The sequence below is a fragment of the Triturus cristatus genome, chromosome 4_1 (assembly GCF_964204655.1).
Source record: "Triturus cristatus chromosome 4_1, aTriCri1.1, whole genome shotgun sequence".
NCBI classification, from domain to species: domain Eukaryota; kingdom Metazoa; phylum Chordata; class Amphibia; order Caudata; family Salamandridae; genus Triturus; species Triturus cristatus.
The window spans coordinates 212,516,623-212,537,169 of NC_140585.1; positions in this window are offsets into that span (position 1 = coordinate 212,516,623).

A 20,547-nucleotide genomic window follows, 5' to 3' on the forward strand; every position below is an offset into this window, starting at 1 on the left:
CATTAGCCCTACTTTCGACGGTCCAGGACTGGACGGGTACCACTTGGGGGGGGGGGTCTGACTCACAGCAGGCAGTGTCCAGCTGCAGGGTTCAAGCTTGTTTAAGCTTTTTCTGTCCCTAAGACTCTGATCAGTAGACTAGCTAACTAGCCATTGAAGTCAATCTGGTGGTCCTCGGATCAAAAGCAGATCCAGTCCTTCTCCCTCAGGTGTCGTAGCAATATGGCAGTCCTTTTTGCAGCAGACCAGTGCAGCAATCCTTTTTCTGAGTGTTCCACAGGTCCAGAAGTGGACTCAAGAGTTGGGCCTGAGGCTCCGCTACTTCTACCTTGTGCACACTTTAAAGTGGGAGAATCTGCCAGAGCCCTTCCCTGCCCTGGCCCCAGATTGTCTGGGACACAAAAAACCATTGTAAAACCCTTTGTGAATTTGCTAAGGCAGAGACTTTGTAAGATGCAAGTGTGGTAGGTCCCCCTCGTCATAACAGAGGTAGCCCATGCTGCCAACACCTATTCCCCATTTGTCTCCATGTCTGGAAATAATACACAAAGACCACCTGCCAGCTTCACCTAGTCCTGTGACCCAGATTGGAGACTGCAGGCACAAAATTGTTGGGACAAGAAAATGCCAACTTTCTAAAAAGTGCCATTTTCGGAATTGTGACTTAAAATACAAATTTGCCATAAAAAATAGCTTTAAATTAAACAATTTCACCGGCTCTCAACTGAAAGTTATTACTTCTTAAAGGTAATAAGGTGACTCAATGGTATCCTAGGGGAGAGTAGTCCTTGCAGTAGAGAAAAACGACTCTAACAGTTTTTTATTACCACAACATGTAATACTTAAAAATACATGTCCACATTTTTAAATGCACTGCACCCTTCCCTATGAGCTGTTTTGGGACTACCCTAAGGGCGAATTATATGTTTTAAAAGTGAATGTTCAGGCCTGGCAGAAGGTTTATTTTGCCAGGTCGACATAGCGGTTAAAAACTGTGCCAACAGGCTGGCAGACCTTCAACATGTTTCAAAGGGTACTCAAGTGGGGGGCACACTAAGTGCTACAGGCCCACTAGTAGCATACATGTAGTACCACTGATTAGGGACTTACAAGTAAAATAATGTGCCAATTGGGTGTAAGCCAATTTGACCATGTTTTAAGAAGAGTGGGCAAGAACTTTAGCACTGATTAGCAGTTGTAAAGTGTGCAGAGTCCTAGGTTCAGCAAAAACGAAGTCAGCAAAAACAGGGTTGAAGGGAAAAAGTTAAGGGAAACCACGTCAAGAATGTCAGGTCCAACACACATCAAATCAAATCATACATCTGAAAGAAAGCGAGACAAAAGTTCCATTGAACCCAACAGAGAGAAACAATTATCTCTTGTTTGTATTTGATCAGATAGCGACTGAACGCCCTTTAGTAATATTTGGGTGTCATCTGTTATCTAAGAACTTGCCATTGTAGCAAGATTGGAGGTTGTAAACGCTGTCAGATTTCAGCATGTCACACCTCTAGGGTCTCTGTTTGGAGCCATGTCTAGTCAGAAAATGACAGCATCAGCAGTCAGTAGAAACTTAGACAAAATTAGATGATTTCCGTCATCTGGGATCACAAAGGGGTCATTGGTGGGTTTTACTGTTTCTGCACTCATCACTGAAAAAGGAAACTATGGGCCTAGGAGCATGTCAGCAGTAGCCAAGCATTGTGCAGCAATTTCGGTGTGAGACAGGTATCAGGTATGCACTCCAAGTTCAAGACGAACTTCTGCTGAAGACACAGGACAGGAATCAGAGGTAGGATGCTGTTGCACCAGACATTCTTGCTTCTGTATGGAACTCTGAGCATTAAGAAATTCAGATAAAGAGAAGGATGGTCATGACTAATGTAGAAAAACATTTTTGCTCTAGTTTGAGATTTACTTTAAAAGTGTAAATACCAATGATGCAGTAATGACAGACTGACACAGAGAGAGGCTAGTGAGGCAGGAGACATGGAGTGCTTGCAGAGACAGGGTCTGCTGACAAATTGATTGTCAGGATGGGTGGGGGAGAGTATGGTAAGTATGGCAAAGGTTGCATGTGCCTAGCCGGCCATCACATGAAAAGTCTAGAAGTGAGTAAAGTGATTCTATGACCTAGAATTAACATTGCCCACAGCTCAGGACTGCCAAATATACTCTCATTCCTGTCAATCTCACAAACTGCCCCCTTTATCACACTGTACACAACTGGTGCCCCATCAGTGGGCCAGCTGCCTGTACTGTCTTTGTACATACATGGTATGTTTGTGCCATTATACCTGGTGCACCACATGGTACCCTCAGCTGTCCCCCTGTAGTCAGCGGATAGATTCCAGTGACTGTGGTGATGCGTGGATGCAACATAACATATAGTAATTCACATGGTGAAAGACGAACATTCACACTCCTATAATCCATTCTTAAGGTGCAATAGTGAAAGGTATGGGTGACCCAACATTCCATACTTCACGGGGACTACCGAAACTTCTCTCACACATCTGCAGTTGATTTTCAATAGAGTGCACACACACAAGTCATGCTTCAGGTGTGTGACTGTGCCACTCAGATACTCACAAGTAGGGTTCTTAATATAGAACTGCATCATATGATATTTACTTACCTCAACTTTGGCTTATGTCCCAGTTATGGTTGATTAGCAATGGCATGGCAGGTGAGTCAGTGGAATGTGTCAAATCAGCGAGTAAACTCATAGTTCCAATGATGCTTAACTCTTGGAGTTCTGAACCTACAACATGTCAAAGTCAAAGTCATGTATTTCAGTTAACTAAAACCATCATAACTTACACAGCTAGACCAATATAACAAAATTACAAATTAATTAAATGTAAGCAATTTCTTTCTGGCATGAGATTACATTTTGAACAATTTTCATTTAAAAATACCATGGCTAAAAAAATATAAATAGCAGATACTTGCGTGTTGGAATATGTATTACAGTCAGCTCCAATGTAATAGCTTTATTGGTTTGTTTGAAGACCATTTGTTTTCCTGCCGTTGTCTATTTTAAAGTGCATGGGTGTTAGTGCAAAATCATCTTGCGACTAAAAAGTAATTAAATAATTAAATAACACAGTGCCCCTCCCATTTCACCTGTTTCAAATGTGTCTACTTATACGAGGATATACGGTATTTTAAACTGCATTTGTAATAGCATTAAGACCAGGGTACATGTAAAATTGCAGACGTCACTGTTACATTGTTGATAGATGACATCATATTGTTCAATCCCTTTGCTGTCAATAACTGGTCTGCTTTAAGACATTTTTTAATGAAAGCTGCTATTATTTGAGGAGTCTCCCCTTTCATGCAAAAGAGCAAGAACGGTCGACAAGTTCTGACGCCATGTAAATTTAAAAAAGTATTTTCAGTAAGATCTTGCATTCGGTTAATAATTTGGGACAGATTGGTAGAATATGTGTAAGACTTTCCTCATGTCTTTGACATAGTCTGCACTTGGTATCCTGTGGTTTCGGTTGCCGTTTAAGGATATATCCTAATGTTTGACATACGCCAAATCATAGGTGAACGAGTATCTTTTTGTAAAATGATCTTAATAATGTTGTTGAATATTTCTGTGGGTGAGGTTGCACGTATGAAGCAGTTTTTGTCCAGGTTTGTCTTCTTTTACTGAGTTCCTCTTTATCTTTGTGTCATGACAACATCCTTATTTGTTTCTTACTTATGAGGTTGTGCCGAATTCCAAACCTCCTTTGCTTGAAGGTCTTTTAATTTTGTCTCTAGAACCTGGGCCCAAGTATTCAATTGTGTTTTATTTTGCATTTCATCCCACAGCAGGACACAGAGTGGGGTTTCGCCAAAAGACCCTAACAATACTTAGTAAGGCAGCCTGTTTGAGACTATTTTTGATTGGTCAGACCAAATTCTAGTCAAATCTTGGAGGGTGATGAGCTGTGGGGAAGATGAAACAAGAGCTTAAAGACCCTATTTCGTGTGGAGTTAAAAAAGGTCCTGAACTGTCGATGTTGGACTACTGTATCATACCAAAGAGATGGAAAAAACTGCAAGTAGTGGCTGAAAGGTTGGGCTTTGTAATTGTCTATCTAGTTGTTGGAAAACTGAGATTAGGGAAGGGGTTTTTGGTTTCAATGTATTCTGATGGAGTTGATGCGTTCATTGATTTTGTAGCCAAACGCCAAGATATTTATTTATATGGGGTATCTCGGAGAATTGTCTCCCCATCTAGCGACCAGCTCCCCTACTTGTTGATTTTTCTGCTGAAAATCACAACCTGCGTTTTTGTAAAATTAATAGTCCTTTCGCTTTCAGTGCAGTGGAGATCTGAGTAATGAAGTAAACTTTGGAGCCTGATCTCAGTTAGGTTCATCAGGACTAAATCATGGGCATATAGTAATGAGGTCACCTTTGTATCCGGCAGACTTGGGGGCATATCAACAAGGGCTTTATCTCTGCTTTTTTGGCTTTAAAAGCCAAAAAAGCAGAGATAAAACTAGCGCCCTATCAACAACAGGGTGCTAACATGCAAATTTGCATGTTAGCACCCTTTTACTCTACGCTTCCCCTTGCATCTCTAATGAGATGCAAAGGGGGCGTTCCAGAGTAAAATAATAGGAGAAATGTCGCTAAGCGACATTTCTCCTATTATCAAGAATGTCGCTAACCCTGTTAGAGACAAAAAAAGCAGCGCTAAGCGCGGTTAACGCTGCTTTTTTACGTCTGGTATTTTTCTGATTTAGCCATGATATCCTATGGAAGGAGGATATCATGGCTAAGTTTGCCTGTCCCTTTCAACAAGGTAACGTGAGATTATCGCTGGCTTTCCAGCGATAATCTCACGTTAGCCTGTTAGCGTGAGGATTTTTATCGCTAATGAGATAAGCGTTGCTAATAGCACGCTATCTCAGCGATAAAAATTCTCGCTAGCCGGCGATAATTATCCTAGCGCTAAGTGCGCTTAGAGATAATTATCCCCGGTTGTTGTTGATATGCCCCTTGGAGAGTGGGAATTGGCTGAATCTAAATGGGTGCTTAGATCCACCAGAAAAAGGTTAAAAAGAATTGGCGCCAGACCGCAGCCTTGCTTCAGGCTTCTTTCATTTGGATTTTGTCTATCAGCCCTTTGTTTTGTCCAAGTTTAACTTAGGTCCAATTTTTCGTGTATAAGAGCTGAATTGCATGCAGTAAATTTGTAGGGATGTCCCAGTTAATCAGCCTATTCCTCAGTAGATTTCGGTTGGCGTGATCAAAAGCTCTTTTGATACACTTTTATCGGTGATCATTATGGTGATCATTATGAGCACGGCCAAGCTGTCTACAGTACCGGATTTTGGTCTGAACCCTGTCTGGTTATATGGAATTCGATTTTTCTTTGCAACTTATTCTTCCAGATCAGTCAAAATGAGGCCTGCAAATATTTTGTAATCTGTGTCCATGAGAGCAATCATGCAGTAGCTATCTGGGGGAGAATAAGGGCCTTTGTTATATATTGGCTGAAAGATGAAGCTACTTTATTTTTCAGGTATTGCCTCTGTCGCTATACAGAAGTTTAACAAGGTATGAAAGCGGCAGCACCAAAACTCTCAATCACTTTTATATATGGCCCGGGGGATGCCATTGGGCTCGGGGGCACCGTTACCTTTACTTTTTCCAATCCTCCTTGTAATTTCATTTCGGGAAAAAGTGAGCATTGTTTCGCATTGGGTTTTTGGGCTGTTTGGTGCATGCACATCTTGTGTGTCGTATAGGGCACTTTTGTATGTCTTCCATGGTTTTTCGGTTACGGTGTTCCCGAGTGCCCCCATGGAGTTTCTGTCTAATTGATTTATTAGTGTCCATAAAGATTTTGTATTGTTTGGACATGCTTGTACTATGTCTATCCAATCTTCAGTTTTAACCTTTTTTGCTTCCCAAATCGTTTTTTGTGAGATTTACGCAGATCTCTGAGTTTTTCTTGTGGCTGGGGACCTGATTGGGATTTGAGGGATTTTGTTTACTTAACTCGGGCCCTTCCTTGTTCTCTAAGGGTATTTGACTACCAGATATGATTCTTTGGGCGTTATCCATTTTTTGTTTTTTGTTAGCGTGGCTTTAAGTTCGTCATGCATCTTAGTCCAAGCCAAGATTGAATCTCTGAAATTCTGATTAATTGTTGAGCCAGTCATTTCCCAGATCTCATATCTAGTTGTTGACAGTGTAGTCCATCAGATTGTGTTTAACCTACAATATGAGCACTGCTAAGTTAAGAATTCCATATGGTTTTACCATGAATCTGCAGCCTCAGCTGGCCTTCCCGGGGCGATGAGTCCATCTATTAACAAATACTGAGGGGCAGATTTATGAGGTTTTGCCGTAGGGAAGCGCAGCAGGCCTTACCAGGGCGATGAGTCCATCTATAATAAATACTGAGGTTTGAACATTGCAGCTTGCGCCTTGATGTGAGATACATAGGCGCAGAATTACTATATCTTTGGAGGAAGGTTCCATGTTAGCTTTTGATGAGATGGAACTTGGATAATATGTATATCTGCCATCTCAAGCTAAATTGGAGGATAGAGACATCAAGTGCAAGATGTCCAGCTGCCATTATGTGATTCATGTTTTGACAACGCCATAGTTTTCTTCACACTATGTGTTTTTAGAAAGTTTTATGGACAAATGTCTATATAAACTTGTTTTCTACCTCCGCACTACTTATGTATGTGATGTCACCATTGATGCCAATGGCACATATTTCTAATATGTTTTTATGTCAAACATGTCCAGAAAGTGAAAGCTTGGATTACATGGAAACTTGCTGTAAATAATTGTGGATACCAATTTGACAAACGCACAGCTTCACTCAGTGATGGGTCTGACATGACAGATATCAGAAGTCATGTAGTTATAAGCGACTTAAGTGTACACATTTGGTTGAATTATTCGATTAAACGAATGTCTGCCAAATGCACGGTATATTAGACAAGTATGCATTCACTATGACATTCGCGTAACATCTCAGACTTCTCATTTGTCAGACAATGCAGACTTCCATGAACTTCCCTGTGCACATGGCATAGTGCAAGGTGTGTGAACATCTCAGAGGAAATGGGTGTATAATGAACACATGTTGTATTACGGACTTATGTTGTGATCTTCAGGATTGTATGGTATTCTATCATTACTGGGTCTAGATGTATGGAAAACTAAAACTTTCATTGCATGGTTAAATCTCAAATGGCAAACGCGATGCACACATCAATGCAGATTACATGTGAGATGCTTGGTGTGGAAGACAGCATTGAGGGTGGCTTATGGGGGATTTTATGGGATACTGGACAGAAGATCGATGCTGTAGAATGGGCTTTGCCTTAAGTATCATGGCATCTGAACAGCTATGTTATGTTTTGAGTTGTCATCCCAAATGGAGGGCACTTTTAAAATTGCCTATTACAGCATGCATTATAGCAGCTTCTTTATGGGGAATACACAAAGGATGCCTAGGAGAACTGCTATCTCTTATGAGTGTTCATAAACGTTTATTATGTCCGCCTCATATCCCTACATCAAAATACAGCCGTCGGGACTTTTCTTATCGTGCCCTGTACCCTTGGAATAGACTACCCTTGTACATCCGTTCATGTACTGATTTCAAAGGTCTTATAAAACATCTAAAAACCTGGGGGCATACCAGCAACAACCGGCGATAATTATCGCTAAGCGCACTTGGCGCTAGGATAATTATCGCCGGCTAGCATGGATTTTTATCACTGAGATAGCGTGCTATTAGCAACGCTTATCTCAAAAGCGATAAAAATCCTAGCGCTAACTGCCAAACGTGTGATTATCGCTGGAAACCCAGCGATAATCCCACGACGTTTGGCGATAGCTTGCTGATAGGGCCTCACATACTTAGCCATGATATCCACCTTCCATAGGATTTCATGGCTAAGTCAGTTTCAAAGCAGGCGTAAGGAAAGTAGCGATAACAGAGGTTATCGCTACTTTTTCTGTCGCTTTGCTGCTTTGCGTAAGGCTTGATAATAGGAGAAATGTCGCTTAGCGACATTTCTCCCGTTATCCTGGGGAGGAACGCCCACTTTGCATCTCATCAGAGATGCAAAGATGGGCGTTAGGAATTCTGGAGCTAAGGCAAGGTTTCACACGATAGCGTGTCCTTGCTAATATAGCGATAAAATTATCGCTGCTTTTCAGCCGAAAACGTCCGCAAAAGCGGCGATAATTTTATGTCGCCGCCTTGTAGATATGCCCCTTGATTATTCTGATTTGTCACATTTCCTTCTAACTTCTGCTACAGCGCTGAGATGCCCTTTCGAGGGCGAGTCACTAGCACTATATCAAGTAACATAACATAAGATGGCGTTCAAAAGTAACATGTCCATGATGCACATTTGTATAATTTTCCACACATTGGGTTATGGTCCCACCGGGTGAGGGTCATTTAAAGTGGTTTTGCTAAAGGCCACTATGATGTAAATGTCAGTCGTAGAAAAAAGGGTCTGTCAGCATAATGGAATAGGACCTGACGACCCTAATTAGGTGGTCACTCTGATACTATTCTTGACAGCCAAATGGCTGCCACCCATGTCAGAGGTACTTCTTTTGATTCCACCAGCAGAACTCTGGCCATACTTAGGTGGATGCAGAAGTGGATGGTTGCAACATCCCCCATCTTTTGCCAAATAGTCTGTAACCATCCACCTGTAAGAAACCACCCAGGCCACTATTAGGAGATGAGCAGAGCCCTATGCTCAGGTGGGATACCCTGTGCTCAAATATAGGTGCCCCAGTGTTCTCAAACAATGGGTGCTAGAACACCAGACACGATTTTACCAGTTGGTACATCTAGGTGGTAAAATCTCTATGGGCTTGGGTGGCAAGATGAGCCTGGCCTTGGCCTCCAGCTCCCAACTGGCACACTTCCTATGGCACTAGAGAACATTGAATGCTAACCCCCCCACTCTCACAGCAGCCACTCTCATTTAACATATGCCCATAGAGTTAATCCCAGCGAAATGTGGTATTCTGCCCAGAAAACCCAGGCCAACACAGTTATAATCCTTCCCATGGGGTTAACTCATATTGGAACATTGGAATGTTGAGACCTTCACTGAAGAGAAAGGAGTGCTCTGGGTTTCTAATGGCCAGTAGAAGCCTGAAGCATCAACATTAGTAGTCGTAGGAAGGTGGGAAGATACTGGCCACAGTTAATAGTTCTGAGTTCAGGCCTTCCGTTACCTATGGACCCTACAATGCCTAATTTCGAACTGGGGCCTTAACGCAGGACTTCAGCCTGATTGGTTGTATTTTCAGTAAGGATATTGGCAGCATGAAACACACACTGTTATCATGTTGAAAGTATGTAGAAATGATGTGGCTAAATTGTATGTGCACAATGAGAGCATCTCACTGCCAATGCCAGACTGCAAATGCCAGAAACAGGTGTATGATGTACCTTGTCACAGGGAAGTGATAAAAGGGAAACAGCAATAAGTAGGTCATTTGGGTCACTTGGTTTGTTGAAAATTAACATGGGGATAACTAGCCCTGATGCAGGAGTTCTACCAGGCCCAGTGCTACAGGTAGACTATACGGCCTGACCAAGTGGCACAGCATCAGCAACATCAGTGGTGGTGCTGGCATTTAATGACAGTAGTTACTGTAAAAAGAGTGTTCAGACATGTATGCACAAAAAATGTTATGCCACTGTGTATGGTTTGCTCGCTACAGTAATGGAGATTAGGAAGTTGTGAGATGTGTAGACAGCAGGGCAAGACCATCACACTTCACTGGCTCTGTGATTGACGTTTAGTCCTATATCGTGCGATCGTCCTATATCTCTCCTACCATGGGTAGCCAAGATTGCAGAGGCTTACACTAATAACATCTTAACAGGGTTCTTGAATATTAATGACACCTTGGACCCCTCCCAGAATGGCTTCCGCCCTGGTCACAGTACGGCGACTGCTCTCTTGGCTGTGACGAACATCTGCGGATCATTCTCGATGCAGGGCACCCTGCAGCACTGATACTGCTTGACCTCAGTGCCGCATTTGACACGGTCTCCCACAAGATTCTTTTACATCGTGTGGAGGAGGCCATTGTTGTTGGCCTTGCTTTGGAATGGTTCAGATCTTTCCTGTCAGAGAGAACATTCCAAGTGACTGCCCCCCCGTTTCTCTCCCGTGTCCAGTCCATCGAGCAGGGTGTGCCTCAGGGCTCTGCTCTGAGTCCTGTACTATTTAATCTGTACGTTCAACCTCTTGCTACGGTGGCTAGGGACAAAGGCCTTACCATGGTCTCGTATGCTGACGATACGCAGTTGGTGGTGGCACTCTCCGACGACTCCACGCAGGACGCCTCCAAATTTAGGAGTGGCCTGGCGGCAGTCGCGGAGTGGATGACCGCCAACTGCCTCCGCCTTAACACCGATAAATCTGAGGTGTTGCTGGTGGGGAGAGACAAGGGACTATGGAGTGAGCAATGGTGGCCCAACACCCTTGGTAGTGCACACTCCCCTAAGGCAGTGGTAAAAAACCTAGGGGTATGGATGGACTCTACACTCAGCTTTCAGGATCACACCAAGAAAGTAGCCGGCACTTGTTTCGGCCTCCTCCGGGGACTTAGGCCCCTGCTGGGGTTTTTTGAACCACCCACACGTCAGTTGATCGTCCACCTGGCTATCTTATCTAGACTTGACTATGCCAGCTCGCTCCTCTTAGGGGCTAATCAGGCAGAGGTGGTGCGCCTGCAGCGAGTTCAAAATGCAGCAGCCAGAGCCCTGCTGGGGCTCCCGCGAAGCTGCTCAACAGCCTGTGTCTTTCGGCGGTTACACTGGTTACCTATGGCCAAGTGGATCGAATTCAAGGCTGTCTGCTTGACCTTCAAAATTCGGAAGCTTGCGTCTCCTGGGATTTTGGCCATCTTGCTGGTACCTGGCGTCCCGATGGTTGTCTCTCGAGTGAAAAGTCTCCGGGCCGGGGGATGGTCCTTCAGTTGTTTGGCAGCCAAATTGTGGAACTCTCTGCTCTTTCAGATTCGCAGTCTGGATAGCCTGCTGGCCTTCTGAAAAGCCATTAAGACATATCTTTCCCCCGTGGCCTAGTTCTTACCCTCTATGTTCACTGCTTTCAGCGCCGGGATGCCAAGTTCTTAGCCTCTATGTTACACTGCTTTTAGCGCCGGGATGCCTCTTTGCTGAGGCAGCTGGGCGCTATATAAGTCTAGTTAACATTAACATTAACATAGTAAATGGCTAATCCCCAATGCCACTTTACAGGAAGCTATTTTTGCCCCATGGTGGTTATAGGGGTTCAAATGGGCTTGCAAAATTCAGAATCATAGTTGCTGAAGTGTATGTGGCAGCACATGTGCGTTCATAAAGCTGGAAAGATGCTTTTTGTTGATTTGGATTTTGAGGCGTGTGAATGGTTATGTGTGGCTAATGATGGGGACCGTTCTTATGTTATTTGAACACTGATCAAAGACACACCTGGGTGAAAGGGGATGGTATCTTGCTATTCATGATGACTATGTCCTTAAGAGCAGGTAGGTCATGTAGCGTTATGGGGTGCATGATAATAATTATCTCCTGCTTCAGCTAAAATGATCCTGGTCCACCACCAGCCCTAGCAGTTTCCACCTTTATTCAGGTTAACTTCTCTTACGCAACACTCTTCCAATCTTGCGATTGCTTCATGATGTCCCCTCCATGCAATTCTCAACTCCACAGAGTTCACTTCTTGTCGCATACCCTGCCAAGCTGGGGCTCTACCAGGACAGGCTGATGTGCAAGGGGAAGCCAGTGCAAAAAGTCTGGATATGGACCATTTTTTATAGAACATTTTAAGTATCATACAGCAAGGATGAAGTTCTTGATGGGCCTCTTCTGTCTGCAACTCTGCAGACAAACGCTCAGCTCATAATTAATGTGAAAAGGTGGGTGAGTAAGTAAGTGAAGGAGTGGGTAAATGGCTGGATGGATTAGTAAAGGGATGAATGGATGAATGAAAGGGTAAATGGATGGATAATGAGAGAAAGGATGGATGAATGAGTGGATGGATGGATGAGAGAAACAGAAAATAAATAGATGTATGGGTGGAATGGTGGATGTTGGGTGGAATAGTGGATGTAAGGGTAAAAGGGTGGGTGAATGGGCAAAAGGGTGAATGGATGGGTAAAAGATTGGATGAAAGAGTGAAAGGATGGATAGATAAGTGAAAGGGTGGTTGATAGGCGAGTGAATGGGCAGATAGATGAGTAAAATGATGGATGGAATAATGATGAATTGATAAGTGAAAGGGTGAATGGATAGCTGGATGAGTGAGTGGGTAGATGTAAGGATGGATGAGTGAGTGAAAGGGAGGGTAGATGGGCAAAAGGATAGATGGATGGATGAGTGAAAGGGTGGCTGGCTGAGAGAAAGAATGGATGGAAGAGTGATTGAGTAAATGGATGGATTCATGAGTGGATAGATTTTTGGTGTGGATGGATGGGTGAAAGGATGGCTAAGTGAAAGGGGGATGGAGAGATAAAAGGAGGTTGGATGGATGAGTGAAAGTATGGATAGATGATTACAGGATGGATGGGCAAATGGGTGTATGGATGAGTGAAAAGAAGGAGTGAAGAGAGGGTGACGAGCTGGAAGAAAGGATGGATGGATGAGTGAAATGAGGAATGGATGGACAAAAGGACAGATGAGTGACTGGGTTAAAGGTTGGATGGATGAATGAGTGAAAGGGTGGATGGAGGGAAGGATGATTGAAATGATGGATGGAAGGGTAGATGATAGATAGGTTTAGAAATGGTTGAATAGGTTTGGATGTGGATGGGCACACAGATGCAAGGACAGAATGAATGGTGAAAGACTGAACAATGGATGAAAGAATGAATGAATGCCACACCCCTGAGTAACTCAATCAACCATCCCAAACCGACACATGCCGTCAGGCAGCAAGCGCAGAACTCAGGCTTGAAATGATCCTTCTGTCTGCCTAAAAGCAGAAACAAATTCCTTGTACGGCACCGTTGTACCACAAGAGACCTTCCACAGTGTGTGCCACTGGGAAACAGCGCAAGCAGCTCCCACCTGCCTTGAGGCCATGAGAAATGCATGAGGGCATAGATCTGTGTAGCCATTCTGCAGGAAAACGTGGGCAGGACAACATAACCTGCACTTGCACACAACAGCACCAATGTGACTCGAGTCCTTTCCACCACAAATGTTTTTTTCTTTGAAAAATTTGCCCCTAAGAATATTGCACACGGGGTAACCACGCACTGCCTACCAGTACAGATGCCATCTGACTATGACACAATGTAGCTTGCAATGTCTTAAGTAACATTTCCTATACATTGACTTTCACATTTATGAGTCATTGTCTCTATATAATATGTGTGTGATGTAATGCACTCTGACACCCTGCCATACATACTTCCGATGAGTAGCTTTCAGTTCGATGTAGATGCCATGCAAAGCCAGCTTGCAAGGCTTTGAGTCACCTCATAAATCATGACTTACTTTGTGCCCCATAGGCTTTCTATGGGCATTGCAGTGGGTTTTCCCAGACAAAACCAATAGAATTTGACGTTGCCCCAGATTCAAATAGTCATTTAAACCTGGGGAAGCACCAAATCCATACGCTTCACAAGATGACATGTAACGAGGAGAAATATATTCATATCTCCTCATTGTTGCCTCTTTCTATGTGTGCTGCAGAATGCCGCACACATAGAAAAAGTAAAACACCTTTTAGCATTGTTTTTGTGCAGGAAGGTGCCTCAACCTGCACAAAAACAATCCTGCATACAACGTAGGCACCCTTGCACCATGGTGCAAGGGTACCTGCTTTGGCGCTAGGCTGCAGAAAGGGCCCAAGTGCAGGGAGAAATGACAGGAATGCACTATATTGCAAAAAATATGATGCATTCCTGCCCTTTCACTTTGGCATAGGGCAGCACAGCAAGGTGTCTTGTTGCGCTGCCCTAAACCAAAATCTCATAAATAAACCCCTAAGAGGCAATACAGTTGTCATGAGCTCCCTAAATGTGGCCTAGATTCGTATTATATATGTAGAAGAAGTGTAGACGATTAAATCAAATGCAAGACATTTTTATACAGTGCTATTGCCTAGGATCACACCATTTAGTAAAGCAAGGAAGCTGGGATTGAACTCAGTTTTTCTGGTTTCTCATTGTGAATTTCAGACACTAGGGTGCCAATTACGATCCGGTAAAAAATGTCCCCGTGCGACTCGTATCCGGTCTTTTTACCGACGAATCGTACAAGTGCCGTACGAACTGGCAATCACGATTCGCATGGTAAAAAGTCCATACGAACTGCATCGGGAATGATTTCCCACACGTCCTCGGGTCGGAAAATGTGTCCGACACGTCCTCGGACGGTGTACCGTACAAATGTGAAAGGTGAAGTCCGACCGAGGAATCACGATCCATCCCGTGCGTCCGATGTTACAACCGTATGGAAAAAACACCGTCCGCACCGAACTCCCATAGCAACCATTGAGACATGTGCCCGCATACGCGCCCAACACTCCCCCCCGCCCCCGTACGTCCGAGACGTACCCCCCGTGTATGTACACCCCCACCCGTGTATGTACACCCCTGTACGTTCCAGTCGTACCCCCACCCCTGTAAGTGTCCTACCACCGTCAATGTACACCCCAGTACGTTCCAGTCGTACCCCCACCCCTGTACGTGTCGTACCACCGTCAATGTACACCCCTGTACGTTCGAGTCGTACCCCCACCCCTGTACGCGTCGTACCCCCGTGTATGTACACCCCTGTACATTCGAGTCGTACCCCCACCCCTGTACGTGTCCTACCCCCATGTATGTACACCCCAGTACGTTCGAGTCGTACCCCCACCCCTGTACGTGTCGTACCACCGTCAATGTACACCCCTGTACGTTCGAGTCGTACCCCCACCCCTGTACGCGTCGTACCCCCGTGTATGTACACCCCAGTACATTCGAGTCGTACCCCCACCCCTGTACGTGTCGTACCACCGTCAATGTACACCCCAGTACGTTCGAGTCCTACCCCCACCCCTGTACGTGTCGTACCACCGTCAATGTACACCCCAGTACGTTCCAGTCCTACCCCCACCCCTGTACGTGTCCGACCCCCATGTATGTACACCCCAGTACATTCGAGTCGTACCCCCACCCCTGTACGTGTCCGACCCCCATGTATGTACACCCCAGTACGTTCCAGTCGTACCCCCACCCCTGTACGTGTCGTACCACCGTCAATGTACACCCCAGTATGTTCCAGTCGAACCCCCACCCCTGTACGTGTCGTACCACCGTCAATGTACACCCCAGTACGTTCGAGTCGTACCCCCACCCCTGTACGTGTCGTACCACCGTCTATGTACACCCCAGTACATTCGAGTCGTACCCCCACCCCTGTACGTGTCCGACCCCCATGTATGTACACCCCAGTACGTTCGTGTCGTACCCCCACCCCTGTACGTGTCGTACCACCGTCAATGTACACCCCAGTACGTTCGAGTCCTACCCCCACCCCTGTACGTGTCGTACCACCGTCAATGTACACCCCGGTACTTTCCAGTCCTACCCCCACCCCTGTACGTGTCCGACCCCCCATGTATGTACACCCCAGTACGTTCCAGTCGTATCCCCACCCCTGTACGTGTCGTACCACCGTCTATGTACACCCCAGTACGTTCCAGTCGTACCCCCACCCCTGTACGTGTCGTACCACCGTCTATGTACACCCCAGTACGTTCGAGTCATACCCCCACCCCTGTACGTGTCCGACCCCCATGTATGTACACCCCAGTACGTTCGAGTCGTACCCCCACCCCTGTACGTGTCATACCACCGTCAATGTACACCTCAGTACGTTCGAGTCGTACCCCCACCCCTGTACGTGTCGTACCACCGTCAATGCACACCCCAGTACGTTCCAGTCCTACCCCCACCCCTGTACGTGTCGTACCACCGTCAATGTACACCCCAGTACGTTCCAGTCGCACCCCAACACAACCTCCTAAGTACGGAGCGCACCCCAGGCCCCAACATCACAACCGCATGTACGAGTCGTACCAAGCCACACACAAGGACAGCACCGTACAACCAAATGGCCCATGTACACACCGTACACACGCTCAAAACGCACGTACACAACCAGGACAAAACAAAACCGCACAAGAATACACTATTCGAATGGCACAAAGCCACTAAACATGGCCAACAAACACTAAAAAAACACATTCACTGACCTGCAACTGGCAAAAACAAACAGAGGCCCAAAACACCACCACTCCTTATAACACACCCACCCAAACTTCAAACACAGCCACACCCACCAATGGACCAATAAAAAGGGCCCTCACACACAAACCATGAGCCTTTGCAACAGACTCACTGCTGCCAGACACCACAGAACCATACTACAAGCTTCACCACACCTTACACTTGCACACCTTCACACAACCACCTTCACAAACACCCCCTCATCACATTCACACACACACACCTGCACAACCACACCCACACACCCACAACCATCATACACCCCCCCCACCATCCACACCCACACCCCTCACCATGCCCACTAACAAGAATCCAAAGTTCAGTAACCGAGAGTTGGAGGTCCTTGTTGATGAAATTCTCAGAGTCGAGCCACAGCTCTTTGGAACATTGGTCAGACAGACCAGCATGGCAGCAAAAACAGCCATGTGGCAGACCATCGTCGATGCTGTGAATGCTGTTGCGGACACCAGAAGGACCAGGCAGGAATGCCAAGCCAGGTGGTACGATCTGCGGAGGAGGGTCCGAGCCAAGATGCTGGAGGAACACAACCAGGCCAATGCCACTGGAGGAGGGCCCTCCCGCAGACCCGTACACTACCAGCCCTGGGAGGAGAGGGTGATGGCCATACAGCCGGTGGAGGCAGTCGAAGGATTAGGAGGACTCCGAGACCCGGGTGAGTACACGAACAACGCACCTCACATGGGGGGGACCTCATCCACAACCAAAATCACTAACAGGCACGCAACCACCCCAACCTATCGCATGACTCAACCACACTCCATGAACACGCACATGCCACTGCCGCCACCATGCCCCATGCACCCAGCTGGACAATGTCAAGTCACAGGCCACAGAAGACACCAACACATGACACGGTAACCCGGATGACGGGAGGGTGGGCCCCAAAAATCACATAGTGCAACTCAGAAGCAGACAACAATGCCCTCTGCCCATATGGCCCAGGTCACAGACAGACAAACAGTGTGTCCCCACACAGGAAAGACTCGCCAGCAAATGGAGAACGCCTTGCATCAACACATGGGGGTGAAGGCACTGTTTTGCACATGACAGCAGCTAATGAACAGCCAACACTGTGAAAGAGTGGCAGCACACACAACCACAGCAGCAGCGCACACACAGACACTACACCCAATGGGTGCCTGGAGATCAGAAACAAACTCACATCAACAAGCCAAGGGCCATTCAAAGGACTGGAAAAAGTGTGTGTCTAGGAAGCTGGGCTGAGGTGACAGAGGGTGACACACAGAGGGAGGGAGAGGGGGACAGAGAGGGAGGGAGAGGGGGACAGAGAGGGAGGGAGAGGGGGACAGAGAGGGAGGGAGAGGGGGACAGAGAGGGAGGGAGACACAGGGACACGGACAGAGGGAGGAGGCTGACACACAGAGGGAGGGAGAGGGGGACAGAGAGGGAGGGAGAGGGGGACAGAGAGGGAGGGAGAGGGGGACAGAGAGGGAGGGAGAGGGGGACAGAGAGGGAGGGAGACACAGGGACACGGACAGAGGGAGGAGGCTGACACACAGAGGGAGGGAGAGGGGGACAGAAAGGGAGGGAGACACAGGAAGACGGACAGAGGGAGGAGGCTGACACACAGAGGGAGGGAGAGGGGGACAGAGAGGGAGGGAGAGGGGGACAGAGAGGGAGGGAGAGGGGGACAGAGAGGGAGGGAGACACAGGGACACGGACAGAAGGAGGAGGCTGACACACGGAGGGAGGGAGAGGGGGACAGAGAGGGAGGGAGACACAGGGAGACGGACAGAGGGAGGAGGCTGACACACAGAGGGAGGGAGAGGGGGACAGAGAGGGAGGGAGACACAGGGAGAGCAAATCAGCCGTGTGGTGTGTGGGAATGTCTGCTCGTCAGCAGGTAGACTGCGTGCATGCAGCCAAGGGTGGCCAGTGCCAGAACCCCCCCTCTTCACCAAGGAAAAACACAGGGCCATGTCACAACCTGTTCACGAGCACAACGACAGCTACCTGCATTATATAAGTGTGTGGATCCACTCCATGTGCACATGTACAGTGCTACAAGGAAGGCGCCAATGCATGGCTCGCCACACCTGCCCACTCCACTGCTGACTGCAGTCACACTTGACGCAGCAAGTAAGACTGTGCCACACATAGTTAAAAGGCCAAAGTGCTGCACAAGGGACACACCCATGCACAAGTGCACTGTGAGTGGAATGCAAGACAGATCCTAATTCCAAGAGGAAAATTGCCAACTTTGAAACTGATGAAACATGGATGTTGCATGGACCAAAATTAACATTGTCTCTCTCACACACAGGTCAACGTCGTGGTTCACCCCCCAACACTGGGGGGGAAGACTCACAGGACCCGGATCTGCGGGAGCCCGATCCCACCAGCAGCGACGACTCTCACCACTCTGTGGACGACCCCGACCGACCTGGCCCCTCTGGTGTCCAACCACCTGCAGCACCTGCGTCAGGTACAACTGTGCCAACCACCACCCCCACTCCTGCCACATCCCAGGAGACACCCAGGATCCCTGCCCCACCACCACAATGCAGCCAGGCTGGCCAGGAGGGACACGGTGTCCCGGGCACCCAGGAGGAGGCAGGCGACAACGCCAATGCCACCCCTCAGGGGTCCCGGAGACCCGATGTACCCACAAGGGCAGGCCAGGTGCAAGTGGGCAGGGGTGGTGGGAGTGGAGGACGGCGGAGGCGCGAGCCTGACCGGTTGGCTGGGGAACCGGTATTTTCCCATGTCCGTAACATCATGGACACATACCGGCAGGACACCACGGGCATGGCCCAGGTTGCGTCCACCCTCAATGAGATCAAGGGGACCCTCGATGAGATAAAGACCCAGCAGGCCCAGCAACATGCGGCGCAACATGCCTGTCTACTGCAACACCAACGGAGGATGGAGGACAGACAGGCTGAGCAAGTGACGGTGTTCCAGGGGATTCACGATACACTCCGTCGGATGGCCGACAACATGGGCAACCCTCCCTGTGCCAGACGGCGTAGAACATCACCACCCACAGGGAGGGATCCGGAGGAGGAGGAGACATCCGACGGAGCATCCCAAACATCGTCACGGCCTGCTTCTGAGGGTCCCCGCAGGAGGCGGGGTCGTCCACGGAAAGGACCGTGAGGGTCGGTGCTACATCACCATCTCCCAGGACACCTGGCCTGGCACCTGGCCCACTGGAGCAACAGCATCACAGCATCAAGAGACATTCTCTGCCACATGGCCCTGCTGGTCACTGTCTGACCAATGTTGACAAAGACTGTGGCATGGACTATGAGGATTTCCAATGGCAAGGACACCAACTCCCCTACTGAACTTTGGATTCCAAACTCCCGGAAAGCCCCTCACTTTGTCCCCACCCCCTCCCCCCCCCCATAAATAAAAAATCACACCATGAAGAGAAGATGCCTGCTGGTTGCATTATTACCTTACATGTGTGTTGTGAAGTCTAAACATGCCTGAGTTCTCTTTTGACTTCAACCATCCACACCCTGGGGCCTGAGTCTGGCACAGGACACACGGGTCACAGTGCATTAGGCAAGACAGACATGGAGCACCATACACACCCGTGATGGGCCCAACCAGCTGAGGGGGTGGGCGCACAACCGTGCTGACAGACACATTGAGTACAGCAACAGTCATGCGCAGAGGTCAGGGATCATGTGGAGTGTCCTGGGGGGCACCCAGGTATGTGTAGACAGGTGGCAGAACCATGTCCTGCAAGCCTGAGTCCGGTGGATGCAGAGAATGGGGGCCTGGCCAACGTTGGATGCATGGGGATGGCACATGTCACAATACCCACACAGTCATGGACATCATGCCTAATACACAGTCTCAGCCCACACACACAGCTTGCATCTTGCAACTCGACACATCGACACATAGCCACTATCCGGGAAAACCATGCCAGACATGCTGGATGCACCGTGGCAACACACCAGCATTGACTGAGAAGAGGCACCTTGGAGGCATAGGGACACCTTTATTAGTCATGTTTTCGGGATTGCAGAGGCCACTTGAAGTACACATGAACACTTCTTGTGGAGTAACATGTGGGTCCAACACTGGCACCCCCCTTCTGCAGCACAAATGCGTGTTAGCCATGGAACTGGCACACAATTGTCGGCTAACAGCTAAACACCCACAGCTGCTCACGGAGAGACTGCCATACACCATTGATCCGCTGATGTGGAAGTCCCACACCATGTCAAG